Genomic DNA, 21,851 nt, shown 5'->3' on the forward strand with positions numbered 1-21,851 from the left:
CACCCCTGAACACGACAGGCAATTTAGCATGGCCAATCCACCTAGCCTACACATCTTTGGACGTGGGAGGAAACCCAGGCACCCGGAGGAAACCCACGCAGACACAGGGAGAATGTGCAAACTCCACACAGACAGTTGCCCGAGGCTAGAATTGAACCCGGGTCCCTGGCGCTGTGAGGCTGCAGTGCTAACCACTGAGCCACCATGCCACCCAATTAGTTTACAAAATAATTATAACTGGAATAACAGCAATAAGGAAGGTACATATTAACATTTAATAAATCGATATGTTCTTCTAGACATATAGAGTTCTACTTTGGAAGGTTTTATTGGTGCATGAATTTCTGTAGCTCAATTTTTTCTCAGTTATTTAACTCATGTGAGTTCTGTGTGTTATCTTCAGCTCTCAATGTGTGTCTGCTTTCTACAATATTGTAATGAATTGTATCTTTCATGATGATAGTTACAGTTGAGAGAAATGTTAACCATGAGAATGGGTTCTCTGTCAATGTGAATAATTCATTATAAGATTCAATTCTGATAACTTAAAGCTAATTCAGCCTCCTTGGAAAATGTCCTCAATCTCTAATGCATACTATCCTAATTATGATTTCTTGGTGTGCTGCAATGGTATTGTACACTGAAGTAGTTCCCAACACAAACCCTCAATGCATACAAACCCAATAAACATTGACCAGGTATGGAGAGGGTAGTCAAAGCAGAGGTATGCTCCCTGATCTAGATGCAACAGCAGTTCACAAGGTTAGGACCAGGATTGCTCAAGCTGACCACTTCTCTCCCAAGTTTTTCACTGTGCCTGACTGACGCTGAAGGGGGACCACGTAGTTTCTGTGAAAATTCTGAAAGTTGGTCATGAACAGAGGACACTGTATGGCTAAATCTGGTTTACATCTCTGGTAGTTCAATTGGACCTGGTTAGATTATGGTAACTTGTGCCCCGTTAAAGAGGACACTTCCAAACTGAATTTTTGCAAGGTGCACTTTTAACAGTTTAATTAATAAAAGCAGAACATTATGGAAACTGAGGTTCAACCAAACACTTTAACAGGTCTCAAAAAAAAAGTACGGAGAGATGAGCAACCTCTGAAAGTTAGTGATTGGATGATCTTTTCAAAGTGTGAAAGTTAGCAGATTTAATTGTCTGAAAACAGATGGTTTTCCTTTTAAACTCTACTGAATTAGATCAACCTGCTGGTTTTGTCTTCTGTCATTTTATTCTTTTCAAAAAATTATGTAATTATGTATTGAGTTAAACATCTTATGCTGATTCATTTCAAAATTGATCTTTTCTATTTTCTGTTTACTTTTTTATTCTTCAAATCTCACATTTTGAAATTGACTTTTTATTTGCTACTACTTCAAGTTTATTGTTATACTTAGCCCACAACTGACAACAGACATTTGCTTCTGAAATCAGATCTATTTTTCTGTTAATATTTGTACAGCTGTTGACTTGTTTCTTACTGACCTTTTGCTGAGCAGAACACATTTCATTGGCACACATTCTCAGGAGCTTCCCACTGCATTAGCTATAAAGTCAGCGGCTAGCAGATAGCAAACAATAGCTGGATAAAAATAAAAGCAGTGAGTCTCCTCAGCCACAAATGCCTGTGGTCTAGCCCACAGTGAACTGGGATTACAGAGTGCGAGCAGAAAAATTATCTGATACTAAAACTGCAGTTTTTCTGAAGTGCTCCTTGAATTGATGGTAGATGGAAAAGATGAAAAACCTCTGTGCATAAGTTAAGTGAACGTTGAAAGACATTTTGGCGTACTGCAAAAGTTCTGTAGTTCTATACCAATATTTCAAGAAGGCTCAGAAAGCTGCATATAAATTTATATTCTACATGTGTCGTTACAAACAGAATTTTGGAATTTGAACGGGTCATTGTCAATCATGGTAACAATTGAAAGGCATTTTGAAAAATACACAATTGTGGACCCACAGCAGGATACAAAGGAATCTCTTGAGCCGTCTATATTTGTGTATTTTTCCATTACTGTTGACTGATTCTACAATGATTGCACTGTTTTCCTTTGGCTAAAAGACAGTAGTCTTTCAGAGGTTATTGTGAGGCATGGGTGAGGATAGGTAGACCCTGGAAGGTGTGAGAAACTTTTCAAGGGATAGACCTCTCTTATGCAAAGAACATTGAAAACAGATGCCAACTGTAATACTCTACAACGATCCATTAGCTTCTGCTACTATGGGCAACAAGGTCTAAAACATTTAATGGGAAATAAGACCAGGATGTCTCTCTGGCACACATTGCATTTTTCTGAAAACATCCTTCTTCATGGTCTCCTCCATTCAGTGATCCATCAGATATGAGATGGCCAAGAATATGATGTTGGCTCTGCAGAACTAGGGCCTCATCTATGTCTGTACAAAGTGACCTTACCTTACATCATATAAAAATAGCCGCATATAATGACAACAAATTTGATTTAATAATTGTTGGCAATATTTATATTTCAGCTATGGAACATTACTGATATTATTTTTAACATGTTGGCCTGGTAATTGCATACTAATAATATAAATAATAGTATAACAACATAAGAATATTAATTGATTGTGAGGTGCTGACGAACATTGTAAGACCCACAATTTCCATTTAATGTGAAAAGGCACCTTAAAAGAGGGTGTAATGAATTATTGGCTTTGGAAATCTAAAACAGTTCCCCAAACTTCTGATTCAGGGCTGCAGGGCTGTCAGGATTTGGAAAGATGATTGCATGAGGATATGTCAGTTTGCTGGATGACTGGTGAGTGTTTGGATTTTATTCTGGTTCAGCAAGTCTTGTTAACAGCTTCCCTGTGCTGCCCCTAAAACAGAAAAAATTGCAAGAAAACTATTCAAGTTGAAGCTTCAGCACACAATGAGCCAAGGACCTGCCTTTAAACAAAGAACACACAGAATTGATTGAAATGGATTGCTTGAGATCACAAAACAATAAAATGTCCAATATTTGTTAAACATGCATTGATTTTTGCTCAAATCTAGAAAGAATGACCATTTACATAATATTGCTTGTCATGTAATTATGCTATGAATTTATTATTAGTAGAAGAGTAGGTGGTAAACCAACCCCGCAACTCAGATGATTGGTTACTTCTGTGGTAATTATGATGGTTCCGGCTCCCTTACAACACATACAATTCAAGTTCACTGCAAAAAGGGCAATTTTCATTAGCAGTTCAAGTATTTTCATACATGGCTTGAATAAATAGTACTTGACCGGCCATGCTGATTATTACATTATAAAACAGCGGGGCCCATCTAATTGCCCAAAATGATCTGTGGTTCACACCAAAATCAATAAATTATAGTCCAATCAAGACAGGAAAACAGGAAAAACCCTATCTGAGGCTATATATTGGGTCCACCTATCAGAAATGGGATTTTGTTCACACTAACCCTAGGGGCTGAATCTTATGTTTTTCTTTGGCAAAGTCAAAATTGTGTTGGTATCTTTGGAAGGATTTCTGCCATGAGGCCCAGAAAGATTTCTCACTGTGTCTCACCAAATCCAGTCCCTATCTCGTATAATTTTGGCCCCAGTTTACCATGCATCACACATTAGAACAGCTCACAATCCGCAGATTTCTCTGAATTCACATTTCCTGTTATTCAGCTTGGACATGGCAAATAGGGGTAAATCTAGACTCTGCCATGGGGACAGGATCCTGGAACTCTGGCTGGGATCATGTCAAAGCAGGATATCCTTGTCCTCAGAACCAGGAGTAGTGGCCATGATAAAAATCATGCCAATCTGGTCTGAAGTTACCACCATGTCAATGCAGTCTCAGTCACCTAGAGGAATGTAGGAGGAAGGCCAAAGACAAACTCCCACTCTACCACCATAAGAAACACCATCTTCTATCCAATGCCTCGTACTTGCTCCATCTCTGCTACTGTACCCATCTCTCTTACTGTTGCCTGCAACACCTTTCCCAATCACTTACTGTCAGCCAGCCCAAACTCCAACAGCCTGCATGCCGTCTGTGCTGCCTACTGACTCATTCAGGGAACTGCCTCACCTCTATCAAACGTAACAGCTGGGCCACCCACTTTCTTTTCCTGGAATACCTGCCTTTTTCTCATTTCAGGAGGAAAACAGCACCAAATAGGGTATGCGGACTCAAGATGGAGATGGGAAGTGAGTTGCCTGACATTCAGCTCCTTTGATGTCAATGCCCATGGTCCTTATGCTGACTTCATATAGTGCTCAGCAGCATCATTTAGATGTTGTTATTACGCCAAAAAGCTTATGAAAGGCAATAGGACAGATACGCTATGGCTGAAGGTACCCATGGGCTGTATGCTAAGATTTTGGTGTCCAGCATCCAATATAGAAGTCCTTTGGAGTAAGTGACAAACTGAATTTACCAGGTATATGCTCTAGTTTCCATACCAAGTTATCTCAATTATTTTGTTTAACATGTTCTTAAGGTAGAAAGCTAAACATTAATGAGGTGAGCTGTACAGTCAACAAGGCAAGTAATAATCCTTCAATTAGCAACTCACTACTGCCTAGTGAGACACTCAATACCCCACTTGTGAAAAGCATAAAAATGGAATGAGATTTTCCTGATGTTGATATGTGTTTTGCTGCATAGCTTGTCTAATTCTGCCACAAACTTCACTCGAGCCCACATCACTGCAATAAAATTCCACTCATGGAATATCTGGGCTGTTGTTTTCTATAAGCATTTTGACACAATGTTTATATTTAAGCAATATTGCTGTACAAGACATGAAGTCAGTACCAAATACAGAAATTGGATCAGATTGGAGGCTAAACGCTGAATGGAAAACTTTTAGTGATTGTCGTGCCAGAAAAAAGTATGATTGCTACACATATCAAACGTGAAATATTATTTAAATTAAACTCAGCAGGTCTGACAGCATCTATGGAGACTGAAACAGAGTTAAGATTTCAAGTCCAGTATGACCATTCTTCAGAACTTCAGAACCTGTGCCAGACTCAACATGTTAATACTGTTTCTCTTTCCACAGATGCCATCAGAACCGCTGAGTTTCTTCAGCACTTTCTGTTTTTATTTTAAATTTCCAGCATTTGCTTTTACGTGAGATAGGAACTGTTTCTTCAAAGTAATCTTGATGATCTATTTTAGAAGTACTGACTTCTCTTACTTGCTTGGAACTTTACAATTACATATATTACTATCTCAATGGAGTCTGGTGTAGACTTCAAATAACTTCCAGTAATTAATTTCTGAACACAGGCAGCAAGACCAATGAGGGAACCCATCTGTCTGAAATGTGGCAAACTAGGAAGTCTTGCATCCTGGCAAAAACAATAATATCACTTTAAATTATAACCAGTGAGAACCAATCTCATATACATTTACCGTGTGGTAAAAAGTCATTAAAAATAGGCACATGCTTTCCTTTTGGATGTATGATTAAACTGTTCAACTTCAATTATGTGGCCATGAATAAATTAGTATTTTCAGCGAATGGCTGGTTTTTGTGGTAGGCCGTTGAAAGAGGATGATGCTTGTTGCTCTGAGTACACAGTCATTTAACCTGAGGAGGTTGCTGCATTACAGCTACCATGTGGTTCTGGTTGAACAGGAAACATCTATTTTACAACTTGCTTGGCCAGTGGGGTGGGATAGTGGCTCAGTGGCTATCACTTCTGCCTCATAGCACCAGAGGCCTGGATCCAATTCCATCCTCGGGTGACTGTCTGTGTGGAGTTTGCATATGTTCCCCACGTCTGTGTGGGTTTCCTCTAGTTGCTTTGGTTTCCTCTCACACTCCAAAGATGTGCAGTTTCAGTGGGTTGGCCATACTAAATTGTCCATAGTATTTAGGAATGTGCAGGCTAGGTTGGTTAGCCATGGGAATAGCAGAGTTACAGGGTTGGGTGGGATGCTCTTCAGTCCATCAGTATGGACTTGATGGGCTGAATGGCCTGCTTTCCACACTGTAGGTATTCCACGTTATGAAACACCTTCCATGGGCAATAAACCTAAGGTTCAGTGTGAACTCTGGAACTCTACATCAAGTTCTCATTGAAATGTTTAAAGGTATTTTAAAACTGGTGAGAAAATAGTTTTAGTCAATGATTTTGATTGCTGAAAGAGCTCATTTTTTTAAAGGTATTAATTACCATGCTTCCCAAGACGTCAGATACTTATAAACAGCCTGTGGCCACTTTAGTTTCATATACAACTCATGACATTTTATTATAAAGATTACTAGAATAGTTCCTGCAAAATCCTTTAATGTCATTATCCCCTTACCCTTTTAATGAGCTTGTTCCCTATCTGAATGGTTTTAATGTAACCACTAATACTGAAAACCTGTTAGGATATTAAAGAAACTTTAAACAAATACTGGACTTTCATACTGTGTTGACTCTGGTATTAATGTCCAATAAACTGCAGACAATCGTTGCTACATGTCCTCTTAGCACGCTCCTTCAATCAATCAATTTATGCATTTGTGCCATTCTTCCAGAAGGGTAACTAGGTGATGCAACATTTCATTTCTCATCCTATGTGATTACTGTCTTTGGTTTTGAACTACCTGTCTGCTCCCAGCTTTTCTTTTCTGAAACAGTGGTTCAGTGAGAGCAAGAATGAGTCTATAAATTATTAGCATGTATTCATTGGGAGATTAGTTGTACTCATTACACCTCAAATGTAAAATTTCAAACACTAAGTCTTAATGGAATAGTCTACTAGAGTAGAAATACCCATGCACAGACAATATGGTTCTAACATATTTGAACCAAAACGGTTTTCAACCGCTCAACAATTACATACATTTCAAGTTGTTTTGAAAATGAATTATCTCAACTGCAAAAAATCCAAATATGCTAGGAAACTCAATAGTGCCATCTTCTGTTGGTGATTGTGATAGTCAGCTGTTTCACATCATGTGAAATTCGTTCTTAAGGTTTTAGTGGATAAAATACAGCTGATCCATGAACTTCTTATCCTGACAAAGATGTTTTGTTCAGTAAATCCTTTTGAAAATCAGGATATTTCAATTACCAAACATATAACTAAGCGATAACATGGGCTAAAAGTCTTTCAAACTCTTCATTGTCTTCCTGATGACTGTCTTCAGCAAATATTAAAAACATGCATTTTATTCAGCGCAAAATTTACACCTTTTTATTAAGCTAGTTTCTTAGATCAATGAAAATTTCTTCAAATCATTTTATTTTTACAGGGCAGTCAGTTTACATTTGAGCAGAGAATCACTGAACCAGACAGCATTGAGAGAGGCTCTCCAGCCTGTCAGCTTTGTTCACCCTTTGAAAGAATGATCCAGGGAGCTCTTCCCTGTTCTTTGCCTGCAATTTTTAAAATGTTTCCACGTCAATCACATGAGTAGGGAAAAACTAAAGCAGTCTGGAAACCAATTAATTTCTGCATTCTCATGGTTTTCTATCTATTTCCAAAATAGCTCTGAGATTTGTGTGTACACAAAATGACCTGGATTCAATAGGCACCTGCATTTATCTTCAGCACAACGCAAGAGCACTTCAGAACCAATAGATTATTTTGCAGGGCAGCTGTTGCTGTTGTGAAGGAACATTCAGCAGCACAGACAACAAATAAGTATTCATATTATGTTACAGAGATAGTAGGAGCTGCCATTATGTTGTTGGCCAAGGGAGAATTTATGCCAGGCCATCAACTCACGATTCTCTTCAAATAGTGGCACATGGGCAGAGAATCATAGAATCCCTACAGTGCAGAAAGAGGCCATTTGGCTCATCAAGTCTGCACCTATCTCCATAATCCCACATTTACCATGGCTAACCCATCTGATGTGCAGATCCCTAGACACTATGGACAAATTACCACAGCCAATCCACCTAAGCTGCACATCTTTGGATTGTGGAAGGAAACCAATGCAAACATGGGGAGAATGTGCAAACTCCACATAGACAGTCACCTGAGACTGGAATCAAATCCAGACGCATGACGCTGTGAGGCAGCAGTGCTAACCAGTAAGCCATTGTGCTGGCTCTGAGAAGCAGAACTCAGTTCGATGTTCCATGTAAAAGATGTTCCTCTGACATTGAAACACTTCATTGGTACAGTACTGAACTAACAAGTTAAATCATGCACTAAGTTTGTTCTGGGGCTTTAATCTACAATCTCAGGGGGCAAGGAAGGGGATAGAGTCAGTTGCTAGGGAATGGAGTTTGGAATGGGAACTAAAAGTAATGTCTTCAGTCTTCATAATATTTAATTGGAAGTACAAATAAATGCAAACATTCACAAAAGAGTATTCAGCCTATTTGATAGTTCAATTATTTTGTGCATATATGACTATTGCTCTCTGCCCTCATTTTTGGAATTTATTCTTACAAATATGCTGGCTGGGAGCAGCTCCAAATTCTTGTAACTTTTAATGTTTGGTTGTTTGCCACATTGATCTGCAGATTGTCTTCATTATCTCTAGACGCTCACCATTATTACATAATTTCACATGATATCTCATTTAGCAACATGCTGCATTATTAAAGAAGTAATTCATATAGCGGAGCATCTGAACATAATCCAGGATTAAGACATAATTTTATCATGAGAACAGCATTGTTTACTTCAACCATTTCATTTATCATATCTGCATACAAAGAACAATACAGCACAGAACAGGCCCTTTGGCCCTCGAAAGAAGGAGCACGGTATTTGTGCCTATAGATGATAACCAGACAGCGGTGCTAACAGTGGACATGCTGTTAGTCTCCAAGTCACAGAAAGGTATTGGGAATGTCACTACATGGTAGTTCTCTAAACTCGGTATTTAATTTCAAGATAGAATGGAATTAGAATCTAAAGGACAGCTAATTAGCTATTATTGACATTGCAGCAGAGATAGACACTGAGAGGGGAAGAGTCCACCATAATTTAAATGTTTTCTTAAGCCATCCTATATTTTACATACAGGTTAGTTTGCAACAATTGGAACAAGCTGTCATCTACCTGAGTCTCTCCTATGGGGGCAGCTCTGTCTTCTTTGCCTGGCCGCTCTTACCTCACAGAATATCTCCAGGCTATCTGCCTCACTTTTTCCTCTCTCTCTGGTCTATGATAGTTTCCAGACCCACTTCTGAGTTTATAGTTATGTGTGCTAACTCATAATCAACAGCCAGAATTGCACATTTCTGGGACCTGTCAACCTCTACTTCTCATCATGAGTTCACATTGGGGAGGGTATGGAGATTTTTAAAACTCTTTGAGGAGAAATACTTCACTAAAGTTTTTATAGGTGGCTTAAATTTTAAGTGTCAATGCTTATTTGTCAAAAATACATTGGTTAAGTCATTCATTGTCTTTGGCAGTATCACTCAATACCAAACGTTAACTCTGATTTCTCTCCACAGATACAGCTAAAACTGCTGAGCTATTCCAGCAATTGCTGTTTTTGTTTCTGATTTACACTATCCACAGTCCTTTTGGTTTTTATATTCTTGGTAAGACTACCAGGCCATTTCTCGAGTATACAGAATTTTTTTCCAAAAGCCTCCGTTACTAACAGGGACACAATTAAAATAGCCCATTTACTGCATCAAAGTCAGTGGAATTCTCCTCAGGTGAGAGGGAATAAATTTCATGAGTTTTCGCTGTCAGCCTGCTCTGTAACAGCATTGTCCACAAATAGACTGGCTGCTTTCACTGCTGTGCTGATCTTTTAGAAGAAATAAAGGTGTCCATCTCTTCTTATCAAATTTAGGGCCTAAATGGGAAAACTTTAAAGCATCAACCTTTAAGTCTTGGTTGGGTGTGATTCTCTCAATGGGCTGCTTCTGGTCTACTGACTCAGTTAGAACACCCTGAATTCCAACTTACTTTTTCATTCCTTTTCATGAAATGTTCTTTCTTGCTCCCTTTCCTGTCTTACTCAGCCTGTATGCATTACCCACCACTCTTACTTCTTCCTAGAATTCTCTTTTCATTTATTTTGCAGAAATTTCAGCTCTTACCTCAGATGTTCTAATTTTACTTTATCTGTTTGATTTTCATCAGGTTATACTTGTAGATACTTCAGCACTCAGATTGCAATTTATGTTTTCCTGGCATTTCGGCAAAACTCCACCTCTCAGCATTTAGTTACCTCCTTTATTTCCTCCAGGAATAAGGTTTTTAGTTTTCAGTAAGTTAATTCATCCTGCTACACAAAACATCAATATTACATATGGGTATGTCAGCATCTTCCAAGATCAAAATGAAAACTTTTTTTCAGTTTCTTATAAACTTTTTTTGAAGAAATAAGTTGTTACACGACTCCAATTCTTTTGTAATCAGTAAATTTTAATTTGATCATTGTCACCATTTAGAATTAGAAGTAGAATTAGATTTTGTTGTCACATGTACTCAAGTACAGAAGTACAAGAGCACAGTGAGAAGTGTTCAATGTCGCCATTCCCAGAGCTATCTTAGGTACAGAGGTACTTAGCTACAAAATTGAAAAATGAAGAAATAAGTTAAAAGTTTAATATTACAGTTCTTGAGTCACAGAGACGTACAGCCCAGAAACAGGTCCTTCGATCCAACTTGTCCATGCTGACCAGATATCCTTGTTTAATCTAGTCTCATTTGTCAGCATTTGGCCCATATCCCTCTAAACCCTTCCTGTTCATATACCCATCCAGATGCCTTTAAATGTTGTAATTGGACACACCACCACCTCCTATGGCAGCTCATTCCATACATGCACCACCCTCTGTGCAAAAAAATTGCCCCTCGGGTTCCTATTAAATCTTTCCCCTATCACCTTAAACCTGTGCCCTGTAGTGTTGGATTTCCCCACCCCATGGAAAAGACCATGACTATTCACCCTATCCATGAGCCTCCTAATTTTAAAAACCTCTACAAGGTCACCCCTCAGTCTTCGATGCTCTGGGGAAAACAGCCCCAGCCTCTATCTGTAGCTTAAACCCTCTGACCCGGCCAACGTCCTTGTCAATTTTTTCTGAACCCTTTCGAGTTTCACAACATCCTTCCTATAGCAGGGTAACCAGAATCTTCTTAGCACAAAGTAGAAGAATAAAGAAATACAGTTAAAAGTTTAACATCACAGTTCTTCTTTAGCCATGGACCTGCATTTGCTCCAAGTTAGGCTTTTCCCACAAGGGCTCCCTGTCCTCTCCATTGGGCAGAGACTCCCCAAGACGGCATGCTCTCCCCCACGCTGGGCTGAGTCCCTCGACTTCGATCTGCATTTGGACTCCCCTTTGCCACCAACTCTCAAAGTCCCGCCTGTCCCAGGCACTGCCATGTTCCAGACTCAGATGCCATAACTGCCACGTTCCAGACTCAGATGCCATAACTGCCACTGCCTCCACAACTCAGCTCTCACCAGGAGTAAGTAAAAATAAATAAAACAAACAAAAAACGAGAAAGAAAAGCAGATGGAATGGATGCTATAGTGTCATCTTTCTTAAACCATTTTTAGTTCATGCAAATCTCAGGTATTAGGAGTTTAATGATGAAAGGTGATATTGACGGTTCATGTTCACGATGATCATAACACCATACAGAATGTACCTGGAGGCTGGTGCTCAGATAAAACAGATAGCGTTCATGAGGACTTAAACAAGAATTGCCTAGAATTGACTGGAAAGAGGGTTTCCCTGGATAACCCTTACCACAAAGATCAGTTGAGAGATTCAAATTATTCACCCCCGAGGATGTCTTTATAATATGGAGAATGAAGTAACCCCTTACAAAAGGAACAGAGTGAAGTATAACCGTGGAAAGGGCTTTCTGTTGATGTAAAAGTTAAGTTTATAATTTTCTCCCTATTTCAGAGATTAAGTTCACTGCTGTGTCATGTTTCAACAACATTATTTTAAACTAAACTAAAAACAAAGACAAAAAATATTGTAAAAAAACACAACTCAGAAGTTTAGGCCACAATTGTAGATAGAACGAAACAGATTCAATTTTCAAGTCTGTGACATTTTCAAGTCTGTGACATTTTGTGGAAATGTGGAAATGTGGAAAAATAAAATGATCAAAACATTTTCAGCAAGAAGCATAGCATTGAATATGGCTATTGTGGTATTGAAAAATACAACAAATATTTGATACAACTAACACTATGTTCAAACTTTAAATTCTTGGGCACGTAAATTTATAGGCACTTAAGATATTTAGATATTTAAAATATTTGTTAACAGAACAACATGCTTTCAGTAGCATATCATGCTTCAAGTTAATTGAGGTAAGATGGACTATGTGGTATTTATATTCTTAGGTCACATGCTATGATACAGTGATGTGCATGTACTTTGAATGGATTACCTCTCCTGGCAGGGCCACCATGACAGTAAGGTTGAAGGGGAGGAACCAGATGTAATGTAATTGAAAGCTTATCAGCATTTCTGGGGCATTGATGAATTTTTTTTAAAACAAGTTTTGAGTCCAGCCTGGAGGGTAAATGAGTATTTCTATACATTGGTACTGTTTTACAACCAAACAAGATAAACAAGCTTCAGTTTAGAAGGTCTGAAGAGGGTTTTTTTAAAGCTGAATGGAAACACCAATAGCTTAGAGACAGGGTTTTTTTTAGTTTTACTTTGAGTTTGGAGCAATCATGTGAAGTCTTTGAGATTGGTTATCTGTATAGAAAAGTGTACCCGTAGACATAAGATCATATAATGAACTTAGTTCCCTTAGAGTTAAGTGTTAGTGTTAGACCCATGTTTTAAATCTTGAAGAGATTACCTAAAGCTCAATACATTTAAGCAGGTGTATGATGGCTCCATGAAGAAATTACTTATAGTTCCAGCATAAAGGTTGACTAAAACCATACAAGATATTAGATACATAGATGGTGATCTGAGTATTATGCAAGTGAGGTTTTGGGTATGATACAAAAGTTGTTCTATTTCTTTTTGAATTATAAAGGAATATTTTAAGATTAATGATATCCTTCTATTGTGTGTTAAAAAATCTTTGACTTTATGTTATAAATAATATGAAACTCTTTTAAATCTTCATTTCTTTTGGAATAAACCTGTTTTATTGTTAAAGCAAAATCTGCAGCATTGTGTGCCCATGTTTGAGTGACAGAAACAGTAAAATATGATCTATCAAGTCAGGTACGTGCCTGGGATTTCACTTGTCCAGCAATAATCAGCTGGGAACATAACATTTCAAAATTCCAGCATATGTGTACCAATGCCCTTTGATAACACATACATGAAGAGATATCAAGAAAAGCTGGGCAACCTTTGGGAAGATATGACACACCACATCTATTATAGATTTTGTTGTTTGGTCCACTTTCCGAACTGTAGCAATAGTCTGTCCCTAAAACATGCCATTATTGTTGACCTATCACTATGGTTTCATACTTCCATTGTTCCTCAAGTAGTGCATCAATGGTGTGGTCCTTGTTAATAAAAGGAAACTTTCTGAAGGCCTTAATTTGTGTGGAGACGATTACAACTTCAAGAGCCTTTCTGGAAAAGTCGATCTAATGCCCTTTCCTGCAACAACTTTCAAAAAAACGGGTCAATAGACTCTTGGGGTAACTGTCTGTACAATATGAGTTGTGGTCTGTTTATGCTGAAGTTAATTCTTACCATGAAGCGGTTTTCAAAAACTTTCCAAACATTTTCTGGATTTTTCCAGTCATCCATGGAAAGCTTGGATATACTAATTCTGTGAAGCCCCTCCTTGCTGATGGCAAGCAAGAGCTCTTTTCTTGGGATCATGTATTGCTTGGTCTGTAAAATTGAACTGCAAAGATTATTTGAATAGTTGTATTTCAGCAAAGGTGTCACTCAAAGCCTGTTCTATAGTGAAGTTTCTGCAATACATGAGTTCGCTTTAAAAATGTTAGATTGTACCTTAAAGCCATATGTCCACAACTTCCCATTAATGTAAGTTAAAAATGCTCCTTTCAAACTCTGCAACTGTTCTGCATGATTCTTACTTTTATAGCACGAGGAACAGAAGGTCTTAGGCTTCCTGCTCTATCACAACTCAAGTGTGATCTGAGCTTTATTTTTCTTTTTAAAAGACACAATCTTTTAAATTTATTTTAACTTGAAAGAGCTTATAATCCAGTCATAATAAATGAGCTTTGTCTTGTTTGGTGATTGACGCCCTATTTAAGGGTCTGTACAGTTGTTTGTACTCTCCAAAAGTGATGCTGCTTAGGAATTCTCTACTGTCCATCAGTCTTCAATTATTCTTCCATATATCTAGTGATAAAATCTTAGAGTTCTTCTAATAAACAGCAAGGCTGTTAACAGTGATGTGATTCTTGCCTTCATCAGGGTTTTTATTAACTCTCAAAACAGAAGGCATGGGACATACAATATCGTCTGGTATTGACAAATCCTACAGACATTTACTTCTGTTAATATTTATGTACAAACATTATATTCACAGATACAAAATTTGTCCAGGCAAACATTATCATATAAGGTTAATATATTACAACAAAACAAGTAATTTAAGTTAGAGATAACACAGTGTGGTGCTGGTAGAACACAGCAGGTCAGGTAGCATCTGAGTTGTAGGAAAGTTGACATTTCGGGTCAAGACCTTTCTTCAGAAAAATCTTTTCTTCTCTTCATTATCTGAAGAAGAGTCCTGACCTGAAACATCAGTTTTCCTGCTTCTCTGATGCTGCCTCACCTGCTATGTTCCTCCAGCTCCACACTGTGTTATCTCTGACTCCTGCATCGGTAGTTCTTACAATCTCTTAAGTTAAGTTGAAATATGCGACTTTTATATCTTCAAGTCATTTCTTCTACAATTCTAGAGATTCTGGAAAAATTTATGTAGATTTGAAGGTAGCAGATGTCACTACTATTTAAGAAAACAGTGAGAGGTAAAATAGGGAACTAAGATTTTACTTGACTTACAGCAGCAATAGAGACAATGCTAGATTCAAAATGATGTGATAAATAGACACATAGATAATGATTTGGAATGAACAGGCTAGGCACAGTCGACATGGATTTTGCAAATGGGAAATTGTGTTTGATAAATTTGCTGAAGGTCTCCTTATCTCAGGAGAGATGTTATTGCTGTGGAGGGAGAGCAATGTATTCTCTAGAGTTTCACAGATTGAGATGTGATCTCATCAAAGGTGACAAAATATTGAAAAGGATAGACAAAATAGATGCAGGCAAAACTTTTCTCCTGGAGTCAAGAACCAGGAGTACCACTCAAAATTAACGGAATGCCACTTAGATCTGAGATGAGAATTGTTTTTACTCAGGGTTATGAGCCATTTGAATTCACTACCAGATGCAGCTCTGGAACCTCACTCTTTGAATATGTTTAAGGTATAAATTAATAAATTTCTGATTACCTACAGTGTAAAGAATTTGGGAATAGTGTGAGTAAAAATCATCAGGAATTAGATCGGCTATGATCGTATTGAATGGTTAGCAGGCTTGACATTCTGAATGACCTACCCTTGCTCATAAATCCAATAGTAAGTCATTGTGTCATGGGCTAATATACTGATACATTAACCATGTGACTAAACTAAAAGGCGTGGGGGAGACAAAGACAGAATGTAGGTTAGTACTAATGACAGGAAAGACGGTATGATAGAAAAGTTGGTACTCCAGGGATGAAGGGCCATAGAGACGTGGTGAGAGAGACAATGGAACAGAAAATTTACCAAGAACAGGTGTAGGTTTGATGATTGAAAATTGAAAACAAGGGAAACAAAACGTAAACATGAGTTTATAATCTGAAATTGCTGCTAAGTATTGAGTCCAGAAGGTTACAAAGTACCTGGTTGAAACTTGAGGTGCTGTTCCTGAAGCTTACATTGAGCTTCACTGGAATGGTGCAGTTGACCAAAGATTGCAATATTAGTGTGAGAGGAAGGTGGGAAATTCAAGTGACAGGCCACTAAAATCTCTCAATCATGCTACAAAAGAGAAGCGCTCTGCAAAGTGATCACACAGTGATCTCAACGTTTGTTTTCCACACAATAGACAACAAATTGTGTGCAGGAAATATAACACCTTATCTGCTTCCACAGGACCTTTCCATGCCAATGCAGGATATGTAATATCTGCCCTTTTAATTCCTCCCTTCTCATCATCCATAGCTGCAAACATTCCATCCAGTTGAAGCTATATACTTGGTGATAAACATCAGGACTATCTTATGTATAGCAGGAAACATGAAGTAGATTTTGTTTAGGATCTATTTGCTAACGGAATCTATTGTCACAATTGTTAACAGAAAAGCTGGCAGCAAAAATGCACAAGTGTCAAATCTCTTGTAACAAACAATGGATGAATTTCTACTCAATCATGTAGCATTGTCAGAAAGAAAGGCAGGTGGCACATTCTGGCTGTCATTTGGTTGATTACAGCTTGGCTGCTGCTGTTAGCCAAACAACTGCATTTGTCTGCTCAAGTCATACATTCCTGCATTCATTTACAGGATTCCTTATTAAACATTTATTCAATTCCCTTTATACGTGAGAGTTTCTGCCTCAACTCATGGAGAAAACTGCATGGTAATAACTTAAGGGGAGACTTGTTAGAATTAATACATTTTGAAATCCCAAATGCAAGATTTACTATTTAGAAGTTCACTCCTTATGACGTCAGTAAAGTGATAGAAGAGGTTGTTGACAATGCTATCATGTTGTACCTGCTCAGTGATAACCTGTGCCCTTTAAACGTACCCATTAGGCCATTCAGCTCCTGGCCTTATTACAACTTTGGTAGAAATGTGGAAAAATGACCTGAATACCAGAGATGAGAGTGACTAACCTCAAGGGGGAACGATGGCCTACTGGTACCATTGAGACTATTCATCCCACCCATAGCAGATGGTGGAATTTGAATTCTAAAAGAATCTGGAATTAAAAGTCCAGTGATGAAAATGAAATCATCGTTGATTGTCAGAAAATCCCCACCGAGTTCACTAATGTCCTTTAGGGAAAGAAATCTGCCATCCATACCTGATATGACCTATATGTGACTCCAGACCCATAGCAATGTGGTTGACTCTTAAATGCACTCTAGACAATTAGGGACAATAAATGCTGACCTCGCCAGCAACACACTTGTCTGATGAACAAATTTTTAAAAAACCTTGATATCAAGGCTGTGCTTAAAATATGGCATCAAGGAACCCCAACAAAATAAAAGATCTCAATTCCAATAAAATTAGCAATACAGTTTGCATTGGTTCAGTAAGATCATCAAGAAAGCAGTAGGCCTTTCAGTCCATCAAATCACTCCACCATTCAGTAGGATCATGGATTATGGCCTATCATCCCCAATTCTCAACTGCATCCTCCACAGACCGCCGATCATCTTGTCAATTAGATATCTATCCACTTTGACCTAACCTTTGCTGCTCACTGGGGACAAGAATTCCACAAATGAGAAAAGCTTGGGAGAAGAAAAGATTTTTGTCTGTCTTAAATGGGAGGTCCTTTAGGTCCTTTATTTTTAAACCACTACCCCGAGATCTAGATTCTCCACGAAATATTCTCTTTGCAAGACCTCTGTCCAGTATCCTTTGAATGTAAGTACACTTCATTCTTCTAAATTCCAATCAGTTCATTGCCCCACAGTTCCTCATAACAGGTTGCCTTCATCTGTAGAATCAGCCAAGTGAACCTTTTCTGAACTGCTTTCAATAAAAGCATATCCCAAAGAGAACAAACTCTATTTAGTACAGCAGGTACAATCACTCCAATGCCTTATTCACTTACAGCATGCCAGCCTCCTGACAATGAAAGCCAACATTCAATTTGCCTTCAGAGATAATGGGAACTGCAGATGCTAGACAATCCAAGATAGCAAAGTGTGAAGCTGGATGAACACAACAGGCCAAGCAGCATCTCAGGAGCACAAAAGCTGATGTTTCGGGCCTAGACCCTTCATCAGAGAGGGGGATGGGGAGAGGGTTCTGAAATAAATAGGGAGAGGGGGGGGAGGTGGACCAAAGATGGATAGAGGAGAAGATAGGTGGAGAGGAGGGGAGGGGATGGATCAGACTGGGGAGGGCGGACAGGTCAAGGAGGTGGGATGAGGTTGGTAGGTGGGAAATGGAGGTGCGGCTTGAGGTGGGAGGAGGGGATAGGTGAGAGGAAGAACAGGTTAGGGAGGCGGGGACGAGCTGGGCTGGTTTTGGGATGCAGTGAGAGGGGGAGGGAGATTTTGCAGCTGGTGAAGCCCACATTGATACCATTGGGCTGCAGGGTTCCCAAGCGGAATATGAGTTGCTGTTCCTGCAACCTTCGGGTGGCATCATTGTGGCACTGCAGGAGGCCCAGGATGGACATGTCATCTAAGGAATGGGATGGGGGAGTTAAAATGGTTCGCGACTGGGAGGTGCAAGTTGTTTATTGCGAACCGAGCGGAGGTGTTCTGCAAAGCAGTCCCTAAGCCTCCGCTTGGTTTCCCCGATGTACAGCGATGTACACCGGGTACAGTGGATACAGTATACTACATTGGCAGATGTGCAGGTGAATATCTGCTTAATATGGGAAGTCATCTTGGGGCCTGAGATGGGGGTGAGGGAGGTGGTGTGGGGGCAAGTGTAGCACTTCCTGTGGTTGCAGGGGAAAGTGCCGGGTGTGATGGGGTTGGAGGAGAGTGTGGAGTGAACAAGGGAGTCACGGAGAGAGTGGTCTCTGCGGAAGGCAGACAAGGGTGGGGATGGAAAATTGTCTTGGGTGGTGGGGTCGGATTGTAGATGGCAGAAGTGTCGGAAGATGATGTGTTGTTTCCAGAGGTTGGTGGGGTGGTATGTGAGGATGAGGGGCATTCTCTTACGGCAGCTATTGTGGGGGTGGGATGCGAGGGATGTGTTGCCGGAAATGCGGGAGACACAGTCAATGGCATTCTCGACCACTGCCCCCCGGGGGGGGGGGGGGGGGGGGGGGGGGGGGGGGGGGGGGGAGGAGGAGGAGGAGGAGGAGGAGGAGGAGGAGGAGGAGGAGAGAGAGTTGCGATCCTTGAAGAACGCAGACATCTGGGATGTGCGGGAGTGGAATGCCTCATCCTGGGAGCAGATGCGGCGGAGCCGAAGGAATTGGGAATAGGGGATGGAATTTTTGCAGGGGGGGGGGTGGGTGGGAGTCGGTGGGCTTGAAGTGGACACCAGTTTCTAGCTGGTTGCCCGAGATGGAGACAGAGAGGTCCAGGAAGGTGAGGGGTCTGTTGGAGATCACCCAGGTGAACTTGAGGTTGGGGTGGAAGGTGTTGGTAAAGTGTTCGAGCTCCTCTTGGGAGCAAGAGGCGGCACCTATACAGTCTTTACTGTACCTGCATGCTACATTTGGCACACTAACACCCAGATCCCTCTGTATTACAGCATTCTACACACATTGTATTTAAATGTTCTGCTTTATGTCAAAGTGAACAACTTCATATTTGCCCACTTTTTACTCCATCTACCAATTTTTCTATCTTTCACAACCTATCTTACATGTCTTCGCAGGTACAGAATCCTCTTTAACGTCCCCATCTTGTCTCAACTGCAAATGTGATTACAATTGGGTTCCTTTATCCAAATCATTAATTTATTTCCAAATAATTGAGCCCTCAGCAAATCATCTCTAGCACTCCATTAATTAACTGGGTGGCAATTTGAAAATCATCAATTTATTCTGACTAATAAAATGTGAGGCTGGATGAACACAGCAGGCCAAGCAGCATCTCAGGAGCACAAAAGCTGACGTTTCGGGCCTAGACCCTTCATCAGAGAGGGGGATGGGGGGAGGGAACTGGAATAAATAGGGAGAGAGGGGGAGGCGGACCGAAGATGGAGAGTAAAGAAGATAGGTGGAGAAGGTGTGGGTGGGGAGGTAGGGAGGGGATAGGTCAGTCCAGGGAAGACGGACAGGTCAAGGAGGTGGGATGAGGTTAGTAGGTAGCTGGGGGTGCGGCTTGGGGTGGGAGGAAGGGATGGGTGAGAGGAAGAACCGGTTAGGGAGGCAGAGACAGGTTGGACTGGTTTTGGGATGCAGTGGGTGGGGGGGAAGAGCTGGGCTGGTTGTGTGGTGCAGTGGGGGGAGGGGATGAACTGGGCTGGTTTAGGGATGCAGTGGGGGAAGGGGAGATTTTGAAACTGGTGAAGTCCACATTGATACCATATGGCTGCAGGGTTCCCAGGCGGAATATGAGTTGCTGTTCCTGCAACCTTCGGGTGGCATCATTGTGGCAGTGCAGGAGGCCCATGATGGACATGTCATCAAGAGAATGGGAGGGGGAGTGGAAATGGTTTGCGACTGGGAGGTGCAGTTGTTTGTTGCGAACTGAGCGGAGGTGTTCTGCAAAGCGGTCCCCAAGCCTCCGCTTGGTTTCCCCAATGTAGAGGAAGCCGCACCGGGTACAGTGGATGCAGTATACCACATTGGCAGATGTGCAGGTGAACCTCTGCTTAATGTGGAATGTCATCTTGGGGCCTGGGATGGGGGTGAGGGAGGAGGTGTGGGGACAAGTGTAGCATTTCCTGCGGTTGCAGGGGAAGGTGCCGGGTGTGGTGGGGTTGGAGGGCAGTGTGGAGCGAACAAGGGAGTCACGGAGAGAGTGGTCTCTCCGGAAAGCAGACAGGGGTGGGGATGGAAAAATGTCTTGGGTGGTGGGGTCGGATTGTAAATGGCGGAAGTGTCGGAGGATAATGCGTTGTATCCGGAGGTTGGTAGGGTGGTGTGTGAGAACGAGGGGGATCCTCTTGGGGCGGTTGTGGCGGGGGCGGGGTGTGAGGGATGTGTCGCGGGAAATGCGGGAGACGCGGTCAAGGGCGTTCTCAATCACCGTGGGGGGGAAGTTGCGGTCCTTAAAGAACTTGGACATCTGGGATGTGCGGGAGTGGAATGTCTTATCGTGGGAGCAGATGCGGCGGAGGCGGAGGAATTGGGAATAGGGGATGGAATTTTTGCAGGAGGGTGGGTGGGAGGAGGTGTATTCTAGGTAGCTGTGGGAGTCGGTGGGCTTGAAATGGACATCAGTTACAAGCTGGTTGCCTGAGATGGAGACTGAGAGGTCCAGGAAGGTGAGGGATGTGCTGGAGATGGCCCAGGTGAACTGAAGGTTGGGGTGGAAGGTGTTGGTGAAGTGGATGAACTGTTCGAGCTCCTCTGGGGAGCAAGAGGCAGCGCCGATACAGTCATCAATGTACCGGAGGAAGAGGTGGGGTTTGGGGCCTGTGTAGGTGCGGAAGATGGACTGTTCCACGTAACCTACAAAGAGGCAGGCATGGCTGGGGCCCATGCGGGTGCCCATGGCCACCCCCTTAGTCTGTAGGAAGTGGGAGGAGTCAAAAGAGAAGTTGTTGAGTGTGAGGACGAGTTCCGCTGGGCGGATGAGAGTGTCGGTGGAGGGGGCCTGGTCGGGCCTGCGGGACAGGAAGAAGCGGAGGGCCTTGAGGCCATCTCCATGCGGAATGCAGGTGTACAGGGACTGGACGTCCATGGTGAATATGAGGTGTTGGGGGCCAGGGAATTGGAAGTTCTGGAGGAGGTGGAGGGCGTGGGTGGTGTCACGGACATAGGTGGGGAGTTCCTGGACCAAAGGGGAGAAAATGGAGTCCAGATGGGTGGAGATGAGTTCGGTGGGGCAGGAGCAGGCTGAGACGATGGGTCGACCAGGGCAGGCAGGTTTGTGGATTTTGGGAAGGAGATAGAAACGGGCCGTGCGGGGTTGGGGAACAATGAGGTTGGAGGCTGTGGGTGGGAGGTCCCCTGAGGTGATGAGGTCATGAATGGTGTTGGAGATGATGGTTGGGTGCTCGGGTGTGGGGTCATGATCGAGGAGGCGGTAGGAGGTGGTGTCGGAGAGTTGGCGTCTGGCCTCGGCGATGTAGAGGT

The sequence above is a fragment of the Stegostoma tigrinum genome, chromosome 16 (assembly GCF_030684315.1).
Source record: "Stegostoma tigrinum isolate sSteTig4 chromosome 16, sSteTig4.hap1, whole genome shotgun sequence".
In the NCBI taxonomy this organism is placed as follows: Eukaryota; Metazoa; Chordata; class Chondrichthyes; order Orectolobiformes; family Stegostomatidae; genus Stegostoma; species Stegostoma tigrinum.